This window comes from Nicotiana tabacum, chromosome 9 (assembly GCF_000715075.1).
Source record: "Nicotiana tabacum cultivar K326 chromosome 9, ASM71507v2, whole genome shotgun sequence".
NCBI classification, from domain to species: Eukaryota; Viridiplantae; Streptophyta; class Magnoliopsida; order Solanales; family Solanaceae; genus Nicotiana; species Nicotiana tabacum.
The window spans coordinates 106,416,928-106,441,735 of NC_134088.1; the positions used below are offsets into that span (position 1 = coordinate 106,416,928).

General features: G+C 37.2%; 1 pseudogene; it reads left to right on the forward strand.

The window, feature by feature from the left end:
- Window positions 1-10,129, forward strand: part of LOC107792796 (phosphoglycerate kinase, cytosolic-like) — an 85,747-nt pseudogene extending 75,618 nt beyond the window's left edge.
- Window positions 10,130-24,808: the final 14,679 nt, after the last annotated feature.

Genomic DNA, 24,808 nt, shown 5'->3' on the forward strand with positions numbered 1-24,808 from the left:
TGCTATTTTTAGGAAAGAGGCTCTCAATGATGAAATGGAATCACTAATTTTTAATAAAACTTGGAAGTTAGTTGATTTACCGTCAAGTTGTAAAACAATTGGGTGCAAATGGGTCCTAAGAAAAAAGTTAAAACCGGATGGATCCGTTGATAAGTATAAGGCTAGGTTAGTTGTTAAAGGTTTTGCTATTTTAAAAATTAGTTGTTTCATAAATATGTTGTTTCATTTTGTTTTCTGAGGTATAGGCATCATGTTATTACCTCCACGGATAAGTGTTTCTTAAGATGCTCAAAAGATGTTCCTATTGTCTTCTTTTAATCACATTGTGGAGTACACGAATAAGGTATAACCAAACACTTTCAATTCATACATCTGAAACTTAGTTATAAAATACAATAATAAGCTTGTATTAGAAATTATAGCGCACACAGTGGTATAGGCGCATACATGACTTAATTTCTGCTAAAACTAAAAGCATTCAAAATTCCAGATCATCATGCTTGAATCAAATCAAATCTTATTACAGAGGACTGGACTGACTTAAGATGATGAATATATTAAAGTCGTGGTTGAAAGGTAGGAGGTACCCGTGAAATAATATCATGCATTCAAATTCACTACTAGAAATCGGGTGATTTCCGTCCAAGGCTTTCCGACCGAAATCGGTCGGAAAAAACCCGACCGAAATCGGTCGGAAATAAGAGTATTTGGTCGCAAAAGTCAACGAAAATTTTCTGACAGCAAAAAAATAAAACTTTCGACCGATTTCGGTCGGAAATTGGTCAAATATTTGGTCATACTTGTATATATTGTACAAAAATAATTATTTATTAAAACTTTTCCAAATTTCTGACCGAAATCGGTCGGAAATTGGTCAAATATTTGGTCATACTTTTATATAATGTACAAAAATAATTATATATTAAAAAAATTCAGAATTTTCGACCGATTTCGGTCGAAAAGTTTGAACTTTTTGTTTCTTGCCCAAGACAAAAATATTTGGTCATACTTTAAATTATGTACAAAAATAATTATTTATCAAAAATTTACCAAATTTCCGACCGAATTCGGTCGGAAAGTTTGAATTTTTTGTTTCCCGCACAAAACAAAAATTATATATATTTAATTAACCAATAGAAATAATTATAATTCAATATTTCCGACTGAATTCGGTCGGAAAACGCTTTTATACAAATTAAAATATAAATTTAATAATATTTGTGTGGATAAATAATAAAGAGATTTTAAATAAATATTATTTAATACTTATATCTATACACTATACTATACAATGCTATATATACATCTTAATATAGTATTATATTCGATATAATATAGCTTATATATATAAGCTATATTCGATATATATATAATATATATATATATATATATATATATATATATATATATATATATATATATATATATATATATATATATAGAGAGAGAGAGAGAGAGAGAGAGAGAGAGAGAGAGAGAGAGAGATCTTAATATAGCTAATGTAATATCGAATATAGCTTATATACTATACACTTAGTATATATATTATACTATACTATATATACAACAACAACAATAACCCAGTGAAATCCCACTAGTGAGGTCTGGGAGGGTAGTGTGTACGCAGACCTTTCCCTACCCCGAAGAGGTAAAGAGGCTGTTTCCGAAAGACCCTCGGCTCAAGAGAACAAAAAGAAAAAATAAGACAATATCAATATCACCACATAAATCATAGGAAAAATAGGAACAACATGAAATCTAGAAGAAAGATGCAAAGCAAAAACGAAAAAAGCAAAAACAAAAACGATAGCTAGTAAATAGGTCTGACACTGAAACGCAGAATAGTAAGACACTACATTGCCTCGAGCTAGCTTAGACAAAAACCCTACCAGACTAGTCTCACAACGGTACGAAATAAGACAAGACTCAACTACTTCCTAAACTACAACTCTAATACTATACTATATATACATCTTATACTATACTATATATAGAGAGAGAGAGAGACATCTTAATATAGCTAATATTTTATCGAATATATATATATATATATATATATATACACATCTTAATATAGCTAATGTTATATCGAATATAGCTTATATACTATACACATCTTAATATAGCTAATGTTATATCGAATATAACTTATATACTATACACTTAGTATATATATTATACTATACTATATATTTGTGTGTGTAAATAATAAAGAGCTTTTATATATATATATATATATATATATATATACACACATCTTAATATAGCTAATGTTATATCGAATATAGCTTATATACTATACACTTAGTATATATATTATACTATACTATATATTTGTGTGTGTAAATAATAAAGAGCTTTTATATATATATATACTACATCTCTCTATATATATATATATATATATATATATATATATATATATATATATACACACACACATCTTAATATAGCTAATGTTATATCGAATATAGCTTATATACTATACACATCTTAATATAGCTAATGTTATATCGAATATAGCTTATATACTATACACTTAGTATATATATTATACTATACTATATATTTGTGTGTGTAAATAATAAAGAGCTTTTATATATATATATATATATATATATATATATATATATATATATATACACATCTTAATATAGCTAATGTTATATCGAATATAGCTTATATACTATACACTTAGTATATATATTATACTATACTATATATTTGTGTGTGTAAATAATAAAGAGCTTTTAGCTTTTAAATAAATAATATTTAATACTTATTTGATATATATAACTTATAATAAATAATAAGTAGTTAACTAATTATTAAATATTAACTAAACATTTCCGACCGATTTCGGTCGGAAATGGCATGGTCAAACGGTCAAATGTCACTTAATATTTTCGACCGAATTTTCCGACCGATTTCGGTCGAAAATTTCCAATTTAGATCTGCCAGGGACGGGCTTCTTCTCCATTTTTTCATTTTCTCTATCTCTCTTCCATTTCTCATCATCTCCTTTCTAGTTGCATTTCCACCCAAAATAAACTCTTGTCTCCCTCCTCACCCAAAATCAAAGCCCCCCCATCGTCTCCCTCCCCTCCCCCGCCATTGTTTGGCCGCCGGCTGCCACCACTGCTTCCTCTGCCACCACCACCCTACTACTTTTAGCGCCAAAATCAAACTCCCTCTCTTCTCTTTCAAGGTTAGTTATCTACATTTTTTAATTTAAGTAATTTTACTTCTTCTATTGTATAAACTAGAGTTTAGTTAATGATTAATTAGATTTAGGGTTTACCCCTATTGATTATGTTTATGATAGCATTATCTATGTTAGAAGATTATTATTATTTTAGGGATATATATGAACTTTTAAATTAATAAGCACTCAAATTATTTAAATTAATTATATTGTAACTAAAGTTTATTATGTAACTTAATTCTATAAATTAATTTGAACTATGATTAATATAATTTATTCGTTCTTTATGTAGATGGAATATCGTAGTTGGATGTATAATAGGAATTATCCTAATCATCGGTTTTTAAGGAAGTAATTTATAGAAGGGGTTAAGGAATTTATTACGCATGCAATGTCACTTGAACCGTTTCGGATTGGAGGGTTGATTAGGTGTCCTTGTGTGAAGTGCAAGTGTTTGCAATTTTTTGGATCGGAGGATGTTAAGGCTCATCTTTATAAAAAAGGATTTATGGATAATTATTTTGTGTGGACTAGTCATGGAGAGATTGATGGTAGTGATGGTGTATTTCATAATGTAGTTGTTGGTGAAAGTAGTAGGTCGGTGGAGAATAACGTTCAACATCCTAGATACCATGAAATGGTTGCGGATGCTTTTGGGATGCACTTCGATTTTGAAACCCATGAAAGTGTTGAACAACCTCCTAACGAAGAGGTAAAATATTTTTATGAACAGTTAGAGGCCGTTAGTCATCCACGAAGGGAAGGGAATAGCTACTCTTGTTTATTTAATATAATTGCTATGTTGCAGGTTCATTCCTAATCATTATGTTACAAAGATAATCACTTATATTCTTGGCGGGTTGTATAATGCACCCCATCTGACTTGGAGTGACTTTCCAGAGGATCTCGTGCAACAAATGTTCAACCAATTTAAGGTTTTAATACAATTCTTATCTATTTAAGCATTATATTAATAATATTTTAATCTAACGCTACATACTTTATTTGCACACTAAGTGTGCCTGGGAGGACCGGTATAACCGTGAAATTTGTGCAAATTGGGAGTACAAATGTCGTAAGAGACTCTCTACTCCTTCCGCTCCACTCGAAAGGTTAACAAGAAGCCTTCATGGGTTCTACCAAATTTATGGGAGGATCTGTAGAGATATTGGGCCACCGAGAAATTCGAGAAGCAGAGTGAACTGGGAAAGAAGGCCCGAGCATCTGAGAAGGGTGGCTCCTTGCATTGTCTGGGTTCAAGGAGCATAGGGAATGCGAGAAGACAACTTGTAATTCCTTAAAATATTTCGGTCTATTTTTATCGAACTATATTTATATATGTTAATTTTGTTAACACGTTTTATTATATTTGTAGGGAAAAAAAATATGGGATAAAGATGAGTCATGATGAGTTCTTCATGGAGACTCACATCCGGAAGAAGAAGGCACCGACAAATCCAAATAGATGGGTTGAGGACCGGGCGGAGACTACACATGTAAGTTTCATAAATACTATAAATGTTTATAATATTATATAGACAGAAGATCGAGGCGATTGATAGGTCGACTATATCGTCTATGGAACAGAAGATCGCAAAGATGACAGTAGAGCTTGAAGAGACAAAGGCTAGAGAAAAAAAGAGAGATGAACAATTTGGTACCCTTCAAGTTCAGCTAGAAAGGAGGGACGAACAATTTAATCTCCTTCAAGGTCAGCTGGCCAATCTTCTTGCTAGTGGTCCTTTCCCCATTCCACGGTCTCGTGAGCCTTCCCCATGTGCCGACGATGAAGGTTCTAGGAATGAAGATGGAGATGATGCTAGATAAAAAACTCATTGAATGGTGTGTATTGCTAAACAAAGTATTGAACTTGTCAATATTTAGTTGAAACTAGTTTTGAATGATGATTATATTGTTATTTTGTTATTGAATATTTTAGTAGTTCTTGTTGTGGTTGTTATTAGTTGTTATTGTTGTTAGATAATGGTTGTTAGTGTTGTTGTTGTTGTTGTTAGTATATTCATTGTTGTTGATTAATTATGGTTGAATGGCAGCAATGTAATGCTGCCATTATAGGATGGATATTGGTTGTAATTGGCAGGTGGTGTAGCTCAAAAATAGGCATTTTTGCCCAGTTTTTACCCAGATTTCAGACCGAATTCGGTCGGAAATTGCAAATAAATTCTCCAGTTTATTGAAATTTCCGACCGAATTCGGTCGGAAATTATGAATTTATATTTATTTTTATAAATAAATTAACAATTTATTACAATTTACAACTAATTATTTAATTAAATAAAATTATTATTATTTTAAATTTCCGACCGAATTCTGTCGGAAAATGAAAATGAAAAATAATAATAATAATAATAGTTTCCGACCGATTTCGGTCAGAAATTTAAAAATTAAAAAAAAAAAATATTTAATTATTTCCGACCGATTTCGGTCGAAAATTAAAGTTTGACAATCAGTCAACGCTTTGATGTTTTCGACCGAATTCGGTCGGTACACGTTTGCGACCATTCTTTTTTCGACCAATTAAAATCGATCGGAATTCGGTCGGAAATTATTAATTTCCGACTGATTACGGTCGAAAATAGCGGACGGAATTACACTCTTTTTTAGTAGTGATTGGCCTTAACACCACCATTGTAAACGAAAAATCGAAAGATGAACAGTACCTTACTAATTGACATTCTAGCTAGTCTAGCGGCGCTTGTGCTTGATATAGAGCAAGAAGGGGTCAATTTGGAAAGGTACAAATACCAGGTCTAGCTCTGTGCACGCCATAACCGCTCAGAAACTCAAAATACGAAATTCCTACAGTCCAGGTACCTCAGAAGGTTCCATGAAAAAACATGTATTTGCTCGTAGTCCGTTTCCCAAACGCTTAACTTCATCAAACATTTTATTGATAACATCAATTCGATGAACCAAGAATACATCATTGTTTCGAGCTTTTCCAAGGATGAATACTTCCCTATGTGATTCGACTAGAAACATGAAATATGGAGGAATTTAGAGTAACTCGTAATCCAGGGGCGATTCAATGACAAACTGCACAACCGGCTATTTGTGAAAAGATCCCAATCAGATATGTATGCTAAAGCCTCTGTTCTGGAACGGTGTCGTTGTTTGTGGAAACCCTAAAACTTGTTGCCCAAGCCAACCGCCTCCACTTTTGAGTAGACTATATAAAGAAATATATATTTCTTCTGCACTTTTCTCACATTTAAAATTATAGACTTTCTATCTTTCCAGTTGCTTCCCTGATCAACATGTTGCACGCACAATTCCAATTGTCAAAACAACATTGGGAGGAATCCTCTGATAGTCGACATAGTTGGCGGGATGTGAGTTTTTCCCTTTTCATTAATTACTTAGCCGTTTGCTCTCTTCTATATGATCGTTGAACACACGTCTGATATGATCCACTTATTTTTCAGTTACTTGAAAGAAGACGACTTTAACTTCATCAGGTGATTCCTTATGAAAAGGGAACTTCGCTATCTTACCGAAGTTGTAAAAAATCTACGGATGCCATTTGCTGCAGTTGTTGGTGGTTCAAAAGTTTCAACTAAGTTTGGTGTGATAGAGAACCTTTTGTTGAACAAGGTTAACTTATTACTCCTTGGTGGAGGTCTGATATTTACTTTCTATAAGGCCCAAGGCTACTCTGTTAGATCCTCACTTGTGGAGGATGTAATGCTTGATCCAGCAAAATCACTTATTGAAAAGGCAAAGGAAAATGGTGTATCTCTAATTCTTCCTGTTGATGTTGTGATAGCAAATAAGTTTTCGTCTGGTGCTAATAGGAAGTTGTTTCAATATCTAAAATTCCACATAATTGGATGGGTTTAGATATTGGACCAGATGTTATCGCTGTCTTTCAGCGTAGCCCTAGATACCGTAAAAACTGTCATTTAGTATGGACCTATGAGAGTGTTTGAGTATGACAAAGTTGTTACTGGAACGGAGGCTATTGCAAAAATATCTGCACAACTTGATGAAAATGGAGTAACAACAATCATAACAGGTGGCGACTCTGTTGCTGCTGTTGAAAAGGTGGGGCTTTGCGGACAAGATGAGCCACGTTTCAATGGGAGGGTTTGCCAGCAAGGAGCTTCTTGAGGGGATACCGCTTCCTGGGGTGCTTACACTTGATGATGATGCTTGAGAAGTAACTATGCTTGTGAGTCGTGCTCTTCTCTTTTTCCGCATTTTGTAGATGTTGCTTTTGGATTTCTACGGAAGCGGGTTTTGTGTGGCGTTCAATTTTAACTATCGGGAAAAAAAGTAAAAGAGAAGGTTTCAGAACTCAGAAGACTTCTTAGCACAGCCTGAAAAACCTTTGAAATAACATCTGCAACTAAAGCTTATTTAGCATGTATTTATTAGTAACTTGCAAACAACCAAAGAGAGGTTGACCTGGAACTTGTATTGAATGTTTTTCTAGACTCAAAGAATTAAGAACCTCTTGTACTTGAATAGTATTTTGATTGTATTATCAAATTTGTTTCTCAGAAAATTTCTACAATGCAGCTGTAAGTTTTACCTTTCCAGTGACTAATTTTGGGCTTCAAATACCTTGTTGTACAGGATATTATACATAAAAGATCAAGAAGGCATAGCACCCTAATTCCACGTTTACTTTTGGGTAACTGGTGAAAGATATATTAATAGATATAAGTGAATCTCTCTTGGTTCTGAAGTTGAATAAGGTGCAGCTTTGTTGAAAAAAATGAAGAAAATTTACTGCTTTTCACATTTTATATATACACAGTGTGTACTCCTTCTTCATGTTTGAACTATGATAATTAGATAATTATCAGATTGACAAATTGTAATTTATTTTCAGCTCCATTACCAAATAGTTAAAATTGTATCGGCTCCATGTGCTCGAAAAGAAATCCAGTTGATGTCACTAGGAGCATGGAACAGAATCAAGATTGGCTCTCATTCTTTTGGGAATGCAAGGTTCGATAATTTATAATCTTCCAATGGTTTTCTTCAGAGTGGCTTCAGCTTGCACAAAAGTTTCTTTAAGGTAAATTATCCTTCTTGAGAAGCTGAAAATTGAGAATGAGCTTGTATTAAGCAATTTGGAGAAAACAAATACAAATAGGTTTAGTAGAAGCCATCGAAATGAGCGTAATGCAAATGTGAGCATAACCAATTCTAGTGTTATAAACATGCAGAGTAGGGACATCCAAAGTGAGTATCAAATTACTAAAAAAAAAGTCCTCTTCAAAGTGATGATAATGTTGCTAATAAAATTGGTAAAGGAGTTACCTGTTTTTATATGAGAATAGATTTTGTGAAGTGGTGGCTAGTTCTGTTGTTTCACATTCAGGATTTTCTCTGCTACAATCAACTAAACAAGCTATCTGACAGATGGATAAAGCTATTATGCAAAACAATGCAAGAGGTGAGAGCAGAGATAAGGGAAGGCTTGACTTAAATGGCAGAGAATGGAGCACTACTCCAACATATAGGGTTGTCATTTTTTTTTTAACATTAATGATGAAGGCGCGCAAGGTAAGCGAGCCTTCTTCTTGTAATTTTAATGCTCCAAACCTGATGGATCGTTAACTATATTTTAAGAAGAAGGCGCGTTGACTAATTACATCTTCGATGTAATTTTTAAATCAATAGAAGGTTTACTCAATAAATGCACCTTTTGTGCATTTTTAAAATTACACAGAAGGCTCAATCTGCTGACACGCTTTTCTTTGTAAAATGTCTGACGTTGATTTGACAAATGTCTGACGTTACAGGTTTAAGGAAGGTTCATTGTCAGATCGTGCCTTCTGTGTAAAATGGAAGGTTTGCGTATGTATGCGCATTTGATGAAAAAATTTGCTAGCATACATGCGTTTGGATTCTATATATAACTGATGATATTTCATGTTGTGTATGGTATGTTTGAATATACTAAATTTGAAAAAAGGTTAGTATCATTTTCATAGTTTGTAATGTAATTGTCAAATCTTGGTATTATGTATTGATTAAAATTTCTAGTTTCTGTAGGTTTTAAAATGTCCATTGATCATTGTGTAAGGGTTGCACTGTAATGGGGCGATGAGATTATTTATGAAGCTGACACAGTTAGATATAATTGTGGTGCTCGTTCCATTGTAAAACTTCCACTGAAATGTTGAGTATGAGTGGCTAGTTAGGAAATTGCATATTATGATGAAAACCAACCCTAACGAGGTAACGCTTATTACCTTTGGTAAGTGGCCATATCAGACCACACATGGTATTGCTCAATATATAGAAATTCCTATTGTTGATAGTGAGTCACTGCAAGATTTTTTAGGGCACCTGATAGACTAAGGCATATGATTAATTTTGTTGTGCTTGAGATGTTTATTAAAACTGAATTATTGGAGGTTGTTAAGCCCTCAAATATTTTTCATGAGTCATATTTGATTTCTAATGTGCCATCTTTTAATCTTAATGAAATTCCAATCGAAGCTTATGTGCCATGTACTGATCCACTCAGAATTTCGTAGTTTTACATGTTTGTTATCACAAAGTACATCACCAGAAATTGACCCAGCACCTAGTAGTTATGGCCATGGTTGTACTAGTTTTGGCACATAATTTTCCACTGAAAATTATTATTGCCATAGTCTTGGAGATGGTTCAGGAACCGGCAACGCAACCATCATACTTGTGATTACTGAAATCTCAAAGATTCTAATATTTTCAGATATACTTGCTCGTGTTGAAGCTGATGCTCATGTCGATGAAGGGGGTGATGATTCTGATAGTGATGCCCAAAACGATGCATATAAGTCAGATGAGATTGACGGCTCTAATTCTGATCATGATGTTGGCGATGATGGCCAACCGCAAGTCGATAAGTACAACAGACACAACCAATTCATAGGGAGAACATTTCATTTTTATATGATATTCAGGAGCGTCAAAAGGTGTTTGCATATACCTGTGAGTCATAGGGTGTTTGTTCCAAAGTTTGGATGGATGATAATGCAATTACTCTTGAGTCTGAAATATTGTTCCACACTAAGGAGAGGCTAAAATCCGCTGTCAAATTATGGAGTTTGTGGGCATACAGGGAGTTTAAGGTATGGGAAGAAAAAAAGAATTCTTGGACCATTCATTATAAGGGATGGGAATCTGGATACAATCAAGTAGATGCTCAGAGGCAGAAAAACTCAAACAAATTTATGGACAACTAGAAAATACTATGGCAAGCACACTTGTCTGATAGGTGTGATCCCAGAGGATCATTATACCGTTCATTTTGCCACTAACCTTGCTTTATATCTCTCAATCTCCCCACTTAGATGGAATTTCACAAACATTGTCTAATGATTCATGAAAACATGCAAAGAGCAGAGTTGGCGCATCTGATCTTTCTTCTTCAATGCCAGGCATATAGAGCTAGCACTAAGAGCAGGGGATGAATCTCTATCGACTTCTTTTTGAATAACTTGGATAACCACACGTAATGATCGACTTTACGAATATTACATGGGATTCCGGAAGCTCGTAGCATTAGTTCGACATAATTCCCAAACTTAAGAAGCTGGGGGCGTGCATTCTCTCCTTCTCCATCTTCTGAAAAGCACTCTTTGAGCATGCTGACAGAATGATTGACACTCGCATCTCTCTCATTTCTAGTGATTTCGCTACTGTTTACTAGCTCATTCCTAGACTAAGACTACGGCATGGAAGAAGCAAGCTCACTCTCATTCCAGGAATCAGAGGAAGGCATTCTGTCCGATAATGAAGTTAGAAGTTTCCGGCTTGCTTTCTCTCTTCTCTTGCAGTTGGCAATCTGTCAAGACCCCAAATTTTACCCTCCGTAGGATGTCGTGATGGCACCTAGTCTCTAAGACTAGGTAAGCCTAACAAATTACGGAATAACATAATAAGAGTCTGAAACTCAAACTTCAATAGTTGTAATAGATGAAAACTGCAAGTCAAAGAACTACAATCTCCCAAAACCCGATATAAACAAGTCACAAGCTTCTAAGAGAAATAATAAATGTCACTATACATCAGAGTCTACTAAAACAAGGAAACAACATGATAAGGATAGATGGGGGACTTCGAGGTTTGCGGACGCTGGCAGATGTACCTTGAAGTCTCCGTATACAGGTAGCTCACCGATATCTGGGATGGTAAGAAGTACCTGGATCTGCACAAAAAGATGTGCAGAAGCGTAGTATGAGTACACCACAACAGTATCCAGTAAGTGCCAAGCCTAACCTCGGTAGAGTAGTGACGAGGTCAGGTCAGGCCCTAGTAAAAATAATAGAAAAATATGACAGAGGATATAATAGAATAATAAAATGACTGAAGAGAGAACAACACAACAAAAAGGAGTAAAACAATAGGGGTGCTCCCGAGATACCGTCTCATAGTCCAAAAAGTAAATGCTCAACAAGGGATCTCCCGAGATACCGTCTCGTAGTCCCAAAAGTTAATATGCAAGGGGATCTCCCGAGGTACAACCTCGTAGTCCCAAAAGTAAATATACAGTACAGGGAGATCTCCCGATAAACCGCCTCGTAGTCCCAAAAGTAAATATGCAGTACAAGGGATCTCCCGAGGAGCTGCATCGTAGTCCCAAAAGTAAATATACAATACAGGGGGATCTCCCGACGAGCCACTTAGTAGTCCCAAAAGTAAATATGCAGTATAGGGGGATCTCCCGAGGACCGCCTCGTAGTCCCAAAATAAATATGCAACAGGTAATCGAAGGAACAACAAATTTTCAGCAAGAAATCTTACAGTTAAAGATTTAAATCAAATCAAAGAAGTAGCTAATTCAGCTAAGCACGTTGCACATATTGCAAGTAAGAGTTAAGGCACGTAGACATGTGATACTAGCCTAAACATGATCACTACATATACTAAAACAACTCAGTTAAAGAATTTAAAAGAAGACTACTCAACAACAACTGATATCTCCAAATTTAGCCCGTGTACGCACTCGACACCCCACGTACACGGCGCTCACATATCACAAAATATTACAATTGTATCAAATCCTAGGAAAATTTTTCCCACACAGGGTTAGACAAGCCACTTACCTCGAATCACCCTCAATCAGTCAAGTAGAATGCCTTTCCCTCGATTTTTCGACTCCGATCGACTCGAATCTAATCATAATTAATTTGATTCAGTCAATACAATTTATAGGAATAAATTCCATATGAAAATACAAATCTTCCAACAAAAATCTGAAATTTAACTCAAAAATCGCCCATGAGACCCACATCTCGGAACTCGACAAAAATTATAAAATATGGACGCCTATTCAACTACGAGTCCAACCATACCAAAATTATCCAAATCCGATATCAACTCGACCTCCAAATCAACAAGTCTTATTTCTAAATCCCTAGGCCCAAATCCCCGATTACACCTCAAAAATACGTAATCTAGTCGGATTATTCGCTGATAATTCAATATTATGGAGTAGAAATAATCACAAGGGACTTACCTCAAGAATTCCCGTGAAAACCTCGCTCAAAATCGCCCAGTCAGAGCTTGAAATGCCCAAAAAAGGCAAAAGCTCGGAACCCCTCTGTTTGTACTGTCCATGGGTTTCCGCTTATGCGGGATTTTTAGCCGCTTCTGCGGATTTTATCCCGCTTCTATGCCAACTCTCGCTTCTGCGATCCCCCACGCGCAGGTGCGAGTCCGCACCTGCGAAATTCCTTTCGCATCTGCGCTCCACAGTCCACCAGCCCAGCATCGGCATCTGCGCATCCCAGTTCGCACCTGCGACCTCGCTTTTGCAAGTTTTTTGCCCTCTTCTGCGGACCTTGCGCACCTGCGATGTCCATTGCACTTTTGCGTGCTCGCACCTGTGAGCCAAATTCCGCAAGTGCGATTGCACCAAAAGGCAGAAACTTCAACTTTTCTTCTAAGTCCGAATTTGATCCGTTAACCATTCGAAACTCACCCGAGGCCCCCGGGACCTCAACCAAATATACCAACAAGTCCTAAAACATCATACGAACTTAGTCGAGTCTTCAAATCACATCAAACAATGCTAAAAACACGAATCACACATAGATTCAAGCCTAATAAACTTTGAAACTTCCAATTTCTACAAATGACGCCGGAACCTATCAAATCTCGTCCGATTGACCTCAAATTTTGTATACAAGTCATAAATGACATAACTGACCTATTCAAATTTCCAGAATCGGATTTTGACTTCAATATCAAAAAGTCAACCCCCCGGTCAAACTTCTTAAAAATTTAACTTTCGCCATTTCAAGTCTAATTCCACTACGGAGCTCCAAATAATTTTTTGGACATACTCCTAAGTCCAAAATCACCATACGGAGCTATTGGAATCATCAAAACTATATTCCCGGGTCGTTTACACATAAGTCGATATCCGGTCACTATTTTAACTTAAGCTTTAAACCTTGAAACTAAGTGTTCCAATTCATTCCAAAACCTCACCGGACCTGAACCAATCATCCCGGCGAGTCACATAACAACTGTAAAGCATAAATAGAGCAGTAAATGAGGGAGCGGGGTTTTAATACTCAAAATGACCGGCCGGATCATTACACAGTCTCAGTCAACCTTGTTCTGGGCCTTCTCTTCTACTCTATCTGCTTATTGGATTGGTAGGTACAGTCTTTCTTCTAGGATTTTGATTGAACTTTAAGGTAATGGGAGAGAAGGCAATCAACAGCTTCTTCACTTTCAGCACGGGCGCGGACTCCCCGATCTCTGGGTCGCCGAGGTTTCTTTTCTTCCGCTTCTTAAGATCCGCTATCTCTATGATTTGATCCTTCGCGTATCGGCCCCATACTTCATTGATCTCCCTTTTCTCAGCTCTAAGCTAAGTCTTCCTCAATGACCGATCACTTTTTAGCATATTCCGGTAAAGCCTTAAAGGCCGCTCCCGCGAAGCGAATGAAGTCGAGCTTCTGGGTGAGCTTACGCTTACTCTCAGCCTCTTTGATTGGTAGGCAGGCGGGCTAAGCCCCCTACTTAAGATTCAATTCATAAGGCTAATTTTATGTTGTCGTGAGGCTTTGGTTAGGCCGACTACTATAGGCTAGCTACTTCTAGCTTCTATACTGGCCCTTCCACTTTGGTGTAGTTTTAGTTTGTATTGGTACTGAATGAACATATCAAACAAAGGCGAGCAGTATAAGCCCTTCTCCGGCTTGGGAAAAGCAGCGAACTCTAGAAGCTAGGGCTTTGTTCACCTTTGGACACAAACACTATTCCGTTCTCAGTGGAAACTCGCCTTAGACATTGAACGACAATAAGATAAGTCAACATTCAATCTAAGACACAGTAAATTATTTATAACTTCGAAAGATGGTCAAGGTAGCTTGCTTCCAAGCCACTGCACTAGATGGGCATGTAGTCGGAGTAGTCGACCCAGAATGCCTCTCTTCTTTACTAAAATACTATTTTGGATGAATGGGGAATTACGTCGCTCTTTGATCTGCAGAATAAGGCTTAGGAACTCTCTCTTTTATGGCAGAGATCTCTCATACCAAGAAACCGAATCACAAGGAACAGAACAACAAGGAAAGACCCAGCCCAGGGCGAGCATTATTTATTTAAGAGAGAATGGGGAGTGAATTGGTAGAGTGTTCGTCCCCATCCCTCCGCAGGGGTTCTTCCCTTTTAATTGAGAGAAGGACTCGGAATTGACTCCCCAATGTACTGAATACTAATAAGTTCAATATTTCACCCATTAAACGTCAGCTCATATATCCAATACTAAATACTAAGTTCAAACAGATACCCTACTAATTCGTAGGGCCTTATTAATGGTTTGTTCCATTTTCTTAATAATAGTTTAATTGCTTGCATGAATACTTTATTTGGATAATTATGGTGGAATGAGGAACTATTAAAGTAATTTGACATGAATACATTACATGGATGTTCCTTTTTTTGTACGAAGAACGATGAATTTCAACTTATAGACTCAAAATTGAATATCTGAAATATCCAATCCGACTAATCTAAACCGGAACTTAAAAGTCCGATCCAATCCGGTTTTATTTGGATTGTAATTCTTCATTCCAAAAATCAAAAATCCAAATCAAAATTTTCATATCTAATCCGACTACCCGAATGTCAACCCCTAATGTAAAATCTATTTTAAAGGGTAAAAAAATGAATAATATTTTGTTAAGGGTCTTCGTGCTTTTAATAAAAATATAAATATTGATAAAACGCAATTTTAAAAAATTAAAAGCTTGAAACATATATGAACTTAATGTTATATATGATAGTCAACTCGCAATTAATTAAACAACAAATTTGAACACCCAATATACAATAATATTTGATGACAATTTAGTTCGCCACGATTGAGAAAACAAAAACCGACTACTTTTTAATGGGATCACTTTGCACTTCAAACAATGAAGTGCACGTCAACCGGCTATGCTTTTCCAAAAGAGGAGGGAGGGGTAGGACAAAGTTCTGTCTTTAATTCAACCATAACATGGTAGGTGAAAATTTATTTGTATCATGTGTTTATACAAATTCAATAAATATATGACACATAATTTTATGTACACTCTTATCACTAAATTATAATTAACAAATATATATTCTTTCTTTAATTTATTACTTAATTATAATAAAATAATTTGATTTGATGTAAATATTAAATGTTGTCTAAATTTTTACTAACATAACACGTGAGGAATTTTTATGCTTAGCTGTCCGCAATATCTCTCACAGTCACATGCTATACTATTCCATGGATAATGTTTTATAAGGTCCAATCCATCATAAAGGGGATATGTGCTTTCTTTCAACTGTCAATTCCTCTCTGATTTAAATAATGAATATGTTATACACGAATTGTATAAAGAAAGTTAGAACTATTTTATACAATTTAACTAAATAATTATTTTACTTTTCAGATTAACGAAAATAAATTAAATTATGTTATGTCGGTAAATAGGGAGATTTCGCTGTGATGACAAACACAACAATTTTTCCGACATTGGAAAGAAGAAATGGTGTAATTATTTCGGAACTCTAGTCAGGTTTGAAATTTCATGAGGGTGTAATTGTTGACTAGTTTTGATATTCATAAATTTGCAGAAGCTGTACTTTAGATAAAAATGATTTCCTCTTTGCTGTTTTGAGGCTATTGGTTTGAGAAAAAACTTACTTTTCGAATTCCTTCATTTGTCTCTATGCAGCTTAAAAGGGAGTCATACCATAAGATTATATTGTACGTAACTTTACCCTATATTTGTGCACCAAAATTTTAAATATTGGAGTAAAAGCGAAAGCGATCTGTAGTGATAGTGTTGTAATACTAACTTGGAAGATGACGATCCAAGTCATTGGAAAATCACCAAATGGCCAGAAGCAGATGCAGGAAAAAGTAGTTTCTCCTCAGAAGTAGAAGCAAAAACAATTTTAACTTTTTTTCCTACTAAAAATATCCTTAGCAAAATATTATATATACTAAATAACCTTACTCAGTTTAAACTATTGAGTAATATATAATGACTTTTGGGATGAACTTTCATATTTATTAAATAACGTTTTTGCTATATTAAATTATCTTGAAAGAATAAAGTACTTTTCAATTTTATTTTTTATATTTTACTTAAATAAATTAAAAAATTTAAATATTACCTTTAATAATAAATATTTGTGATTATTTATCTACTTATATACCATTAACTATTAAGCAAATCTTTTTATGTCTTTATTCGTAATTTGACACTTAAAAGCACTTTTGAAAAGTTTGGCCAGACACAAAATTGTTGTTCAAAAGTCATTTTCAAATGAATTATCCAAACACAAACTGTTTTTCTCCAAAAACACTTCTAAAAAAATACTTTTCAAAACAAGATGATTTTTCCAACTTGGCCAAACCGGCTATAAATCACTTGTTTTTATTTGCTAGTTTATAAGTCTAATATTATTCTATTTTGCCGCCTCTAATTTAGATAGTTAAATTCACACACTTAAAATCTCATTTCTCGTTCTTTTAGTGCTCTAGCTTCTTCTTGAAAAAAGAATATGCTAGTTTAATTTTCCCAATGTCGACTTTCGAACTCAAATGAATTATCAATTTTTTGTACAATCTTCCGAACTAAGAATCTAAATATCCTTAAGTTTACACCTAAAAAATTCTACTAGTGTTTATTAAAAACTTTTAGACAAGAGATTGCTTATTATTTCTGCAAATATGGAGTATTGACTATTGGTACTTGGTTTGATAATGGCCAACTTCATGTCTTTTTAGAGTTGAAAATAAGAGTCTATAGCTCACATAGTCACTCAACTTTGGAGAATTGGCTATCAAAGTCATATAATTTTTTGTTGTCTTTCAAAAATCACTCAACTTTACCTAGTTCACTTAATAGCAAAGGTGTCAAACGGGCCGGACTGACCCGGTTCTGGACCAGACCGACCTGGTAGTAAGGAGCCGGGCATGGCTGGATTGGGACGGGAACCGGCCTGTGTTGGGTAGAATTTTGGTACCGGTTAACCAGACCAGACCGGTTCAAAGGCTAGTTCAATTTTTATTTTTTTTAAAAAGTTGACCGTTGGCAACGGTCAGCTGCCATTTTGACCGTTGCCCAACGGCTAATTTGCAAGAATAGTCCTTTTTGGGCATTTTTTTCAAAAATAACACTTTTATTATTTACTAATTTAGCCATTTGAAAAAATATAAATAGACCCCCACATCTTCTTCATTTCTTCACTCATCTCTCAATTCTCAAACCCAAATTCTCAATTCAAGTTAAATCATGTCTGGTGCTTCTAGAGTGCGCTCAAATGTTTGGGAACACTTTGAAGTGTGTATACGGTCAAAATCGAGCCTGCCTTTCATATGACTTATCGAGAGTAGAACATGATAGTGCAAAGTTCAAACTCGTGTTATATCGAACCATGGTGCGAAGGTAGATTGCAGAGCTCGTGACTCAAAGATCGATTAAGATCGAGCTCGGCCAAGATCAAGACCGACTAAGATCGAGAGCGAGCAAGATCAAGATCGGCTAAGATCGAGACTAGTCAGGATCGGTACCGAGCAAGATCGAGTAAAGCTTACTGAACCAAATAACGAGAAGCCGAAATATTCGTAATCAGGCGAGAATCACGGCAGAAATCACGGCGCAAATCAAGGAGTGGCCGACTAATTAGCCTATCATGAGATTCCTAATTGTATTAGCATTATATCAATAGTAGGACTACCCTACTATATAAAGGGGTCTGATCATTTGTAAGGGGTGAGCTTTTCATGCAATATAAAGAAAAATACTACCTTCTTTTAGCTTGCAATATCTTGTTATTCTGTTCTTATATTACTTGAATCCTTACTTGGTTTGAGGGTGATCGAACTCGAGGGACAAGGCTATTCGATTCGTTTGGTTTGCGCTCATTTCTTTTACAGCCAATTTCAATATTAATATACATATACATTTTCTCAATTTGTGCCAAGCTATATCATGTATCCTTAAAACTGCGTGTAAATTCAATTGTTATCCATTTTTCGGGTAAACAGTTTGGCGCCCACCGTGGGGCTAAGGATAATAGTGATTGGTTGGTACTAACTCTCATAACACATACTATTTTACATTTATTCTTGTGAGTATCTTTGATTCCATGCAAAAAAATAAAAATGTCAAACCCTCAATCAGCGCCTCTACGTGGTGACAACGAGTACGGTCACCAAGGTGAAAATAACAACATAGCGCCCGGTAACGAGATACCGCCTGCTGATCCCGTTGGAATTCCGATCGCGGATTCCATTGACGCTAATTCGTTTATGGCTATCGATGCAAATTTGCCTACCAACACCGAAAGTAGCATTCGTGGAGCCCGGTCGGTGATTCGGAACGCTCAAAATGTTGAAGGAGACGGGATCAACCTACGAATGATCTTCGAAATGCTACAGGCTCAACAGGCGGCGATAATTCAGTTACAGAACCAAAGCCGTGCACCAAGCTGGGCTGAGCCCGATCCTCCCCGGGAAGCCGCCTACAGGGATGTATCGGTCGTAGAAAGATCAAATGAGCGTGAATCCGGGGCTAGCTCTGAAGTTATAAATATGCTTGAGGAACTGATGAAAAGGATAGAATCAGGGGAGAAGAAGATCGATGCTAACGACAAAATGGTGGAAACTTATAATTTCAAGGTAGACCAAATCCCAGGAGCACCTCCGATATTGAAGGGCCTAGATTCCAGGAAGTTCGTACAAAAACCTTTTCCTCCAAACGCGGCTCTGAATCCCATCCCCAAAAAATTTTGCATGCCCGAAATTCCTAAGTACAACGGAACAACTAACCCAAACGAGCATGTCACCTCTTACACATGTGCAATTAAAGGAAATGGTCTAGAGGACGACAAAATCGAATCTGTGTTATTAAAGAAATTAGGGGAGACCCTGTCAAAGGGAGCTATGATATGGTACCACAATTTACCACCTAACTCTATTGATTCTTTTGTTATGCTTGCAGATTCTTTCGTAAAGGCACACGCCGGAGCCAACAAGGTCGAAACCAGAAAATCGGACCTTTTCAAGGTAAGACAAAAGGATAATGAAATACTCAGAGAATTCGTGTCTCGATTCCAAATGGAACGAATAGACCTACCATCGGTCGCCGACGATTGGGCAGTTCAAGCTTTCATCCAAGGAATCAATATTCGAAGTTCGATGGCTTCGCAACAGTTAAAGCAAAATTTGATAGAATACCCGGCTGTCACGTGGGCCGAAGTCCATAATCGGTATCAATCGAAGATCAGGGTTGAAGATGATCAACTCGGGGCTTCACCCGGGTCAGTTTATCGTATTAGATCCATCGATAGAATTAATAGGGATATCAATCGAGAACCAAGGTCGAACAGGGATCGATATCAGCCGTGCAATGGAGAGCGTAGAGGCAACGAACCTGAGCAAAACCTTATGCGAAGTGAAAGGAGAAATGATCGAGGCCAGAGCTCTCGAGGGTTCATGAGCAAGAATGGTTTCGACAGACATACCGGACCTAAAGAAGCACCACGATTGTCAAAATATAACTTCAATGTCGATGCATCCACCATCGTATCGGCTATCGGACGCATAAAAGATACTAAATGGCCTCGACCACTACAAACTACGATCCTGCACAAAGGGATCCCAATCAGATATGCAAATATCATGGTACACATAGCCATCGAACAGAGGATTGTCGACAATTGAGAGAAGAAGTAGTCCGGTTATTCAATGACGGGCATCTTCTAGAATTTCTGAGCGACAGAGCTAAGAATCATTTCAGAAACAGGGATTCCAATAAATAGAGTAAACAAGATGAGCCCCAACACGTCATTCATATGATCATCGAAGGGTTCGATGTTCCTCAAGGTCCGATGATAAAACGCTCCAAAGTATCAATCACAAGGGAAAAATGGGTTCGAGATTACATACCAGAAGGATCTTTATCCTTCAATGACAAAGACACAATAGGAATCATACAGTCCCATAATGATGCACTGGTAATTTCTGTACTCATGAATAAAACTCGAGTTAAACTTGTGTTGATTGATCCAGGTAGTTCGTCCAATATCATTCAATCGAGGGTCGTAGAACAACTCGGCCTACAGGACCAAATCGTGCCTGCAACCCGAGTGCTAAACGGATTCAACATGTCTTGTGAAACTACTAAGGGAGAGATAACGTTGCCGATAAACGTGGTCAGTACCGTCCGGGAAACTAAGTTTTATGTGAACGAAGGGGATATGAGGTACAATGCCTTGTTCGGAAGACCATGGATCCACAACATGAGGGTCGTGCCCTCGACCCTTCACCATGTATTAAAATTGTCGACGCCAGAATGAATAAAGACGGTTTTTGGGGAGCAGCCCACTGCAAAGGAGATGTTTTCCGTCAATGAGGTAATTCTGATATCAACACTCTCATCGATAAGGGACTCAAGTTCTAAAGCAAAACGGGAAGACAAATAGGAATCATCAATTCCAGCCTCGACCCAATCGGATAAGCAAGAGATTGACGAAGACAGCGATTACGGGGTTCCTTGATCATTCATAATCCCCGATGATTCCGATGCCACCAAATCGACGGTTGAAAAGCTGAGCAAATTATACTAATCGAACGTCTGCCCGAACAAAAGGTATACCTGGGCACGAGTTCAATTTCTTATAGGTAACATAGATTGTTTCGCTTGGTCCCATCTCGATATGACAGGGATCCCACCGGAAATCACCACCCATAAACTAAGTTTGAACTCGAAGTTCCATCCGGTAAAGCAGAAAAGAAAACCCAAATCCGAGATCAAGCACACCTTCATCAAAAATGAAGTAACCAAATTCCTTAAAATAAGGTCCATCCAGGAAGTAAAATACCCCGAATGGTTAGCAAATATAGTGGTAATTCCTAAAAAAGGAACACAAACTTATAATGTGCGTAGATTACAAAGACCTAAATAAAGCATGCACCGAAGATTCTTTTCCTTTGCCTAATATCGATCGCATGATCGATACCACGACCGGCCACAAGATACTCAATTTTCTCGATGCATATTCCGGGTACAACCAGATACAAATGAACTCGGATGATAAGGAAAAGACCTCGTTCATCACCAAATATGGAACCTACTGCTATAATGTAATGCCATTTAGGTTAAAAAATACTAGTACCACGTACCAATGCCTAGTAAACCGGATGTTAACAAATAGGGAAATCTATGAAAGTTTACATTGATGATATGTTAGCTAAGTCCTTGCGAGCAGAGGACTATTTGAAACATTTGTAGGAGACCTTCAGTATCTTGAGGAAATATAACAAGAAGCATAACCCAGAAAAATACGCCTTCGGCGTTGGGTCAGGCAAATTTCTCGGATTCATGGTGTCCAACCAAGAAATCAAGATCAAACCCAATAAGATCAAATCTATCGAGGACATCACAGTAGTTGACAACGTAAAAGCCGTGCAGAGGTTAACCGGGCGCATAGCCGCCCTGGGGCAATTTATCTCGAGTTCCTCCGATAAAAGCCATCGATGTTTCTCGTTACTAAAGAAGAAAAATAACTTCACGCCGGCCCAAGTACCTGGGGTCGAAAGAGAATTATTGATAAAATCGGGTACGGGAATCTGGACCCTCTTCACGGACGGTGCTTCGAATGCAAAAGGGTCCGGACTCGGCATCAAACTTAAACCACCCACGGGTAACATGGTTAGACAATCTATTAGAACTGTAAAATTGACTAACAACGAGGCCGAATATGAGGCCATGATTGTAGGTCTCGAACTAGCCAAAAGCTTGGGAGCGGAGGTGATCGAAGCCAAATGCGACTCTCTCCTCATGGTGAATCAGGTTAACGGAACTTTCGAAGTTAGAGAAGAACGAATGCAATGGTACCTAGATAAGTTGCAAGTAACTCTGCACTAATTCTAGGAGTGGACTTTGCAATATGTGCCTCGGGATCAGAATAGTGAGGCCGATGCCCTCATAAACTTAGGGTCAGCAGTCGAAGACAACGAACTCAATTCGGGGGCCGTCATACGACTCATGAGGACAGTCGTCGAAAAAGGCCACGTTGAGATAAACACCACAAGCTTGACCTGGGATTGGAGAAATAAATACATAGAGTATTTGGAAACCGGAAAGATTCCCTTAGATCCAAAAGAATCGAGGGCCCTGCATACGAAGGCAATACGATTCACCTTGTCCGAAGACGGAACCTTGTTCAGAAGAATGTTCGATGGTCCACTAGCGATATGTCTGGGGCCGGGAGACACCGAGTATGTTCTGAGGTAAGTTCACGAGGGCACTTGCAAAAATCATTCTGGTGCCAAATCATTGGTTCAAAAGGTAATCAGAGCCGACTATTATTAGATCAACATGGATAAAGATGCGAAAGAGTTTATTCGAAAATGTGACAAATGCCAAAGACATGCACCAATGATTCACCAACACGGGGAGCTACTCCATTCGGTCTTGTCTCCATGGCCATTCATGAAGTGGGGAATGAATATCGTTGCCCCTCTTCCATGGGCACCAGGTAAAGCTCAATTTATTTTATTTATGACTGACTATTTTTCTAAGTGGGTTGAAGCTCAGGCCTTCGAGAAAGTTAGGGAGAAGGAAGTCATCGACTTCATTTGGGATCACATCATATGTCGATTCGGGATGCCATCCGAAATTGTGTATGATAACAGAAAACAGTTCATCGGCAACAAAGTAACCAAATTTTTCGAGGATCACAAGATCAAAAGTTTCCTATCAACACCTTATCATCCCAGCAGGAATGGGCAAGCCGAATCAACCAATAAAATGATCATCCAAAATTTTAAGAAGAGGCTAACCAACACCAAAGGAAAATGGAAGGAAATTCTACCCGAAGTTCTTTGGGCATACCGCACAACCTCGAAGTCTAGCACCGGCACAACTCCATTCTAATTAGTTTATGGCGCCGAAGCTCTAATACCGGTAGAAGTCAGAGAGACGAGTATCCGGTTTCGATATGCAACAAAGAAATCAAATGATGAGGGCATGAATACGAGCCTAGAACTATTGGATGAAAGGCGTGAAATCGCCCTCGTCCGATTAGCCGCCCAAAAGTAACGAATCGAGAGATACTACAATCGAAGAACTAATCTTCGATATTTTAATATCGGGGACTTAGTGCTAAGAAAAGTCACCCTCAACACCCGAAATCCTAATGAAGGAAAATTGAGTCTGAATTGGGAAGGACCGTACCAAATTCTCGAGGTCACCGGAAAATGGTCCTACAAGCTCGGAACGATGAATGGGGAACAACTACCAAACAATTGAAGCATATCTCACCTAAAACGGTACTACTGCTAAGGTACACCCTTTTTCCGTTAATTTCTATTAAAATTAACACATGCAGGTGGTCGACAAGAAACGACGATAGATTTTTTAGCGAACGGCACGAAGTCTTTAGGTCTGAAAGCACGTGTCGCACTCTTTTTTCCCTCAGACCGATTTTTTCCCCAAATGGATTTTTTTCGGCAAGGTTTTTAACGAGGCGACGATGAATCGTGTTAACTTAGAATCAAGACCGATTATGAATCGGCACCGAAGATCAATCTAACAATATCCAAGGTTCCTTTGCAATCAACCTCGAATACTGGGGGGCTACCCTCGCATATGCATTTATCTCAAAATATAAACTCTGGCTAGAAAACTACTTCTTAAAGGGAGGGTCTCGATAGACAGGATTTATTGTAAGGGCCAAACGGTCAAAACGAGTCATGCCCACGTAGATCATTCAAACCCTGACGTAAAACATGTACGCATATATGATTGTCTCGATCGAGAATAAAGAGAAGTACTATTCTTGAAATCATCTTATGTTTTAAATTTTTTCCCCTCTTTACACATCAAAGAGCTTCGTACTTCCGAAAATAACAAGCCCAAGGGCAATACATAACCAGAATACGAACGATCGCTCCCTCACTCGGGGACTGCCATCCGACTCAAACAGCCCAAGTCATCGGGCCTCGGGAGCAAAAGACCTAATAGGCAATGCCCCGATTTTTAAAGGTCACGGCCACCCCACTCGGGGAATATTATCTCGGGGAAGCCCGGACAAAACGGAAAAACAAGCCCAATGGGTATC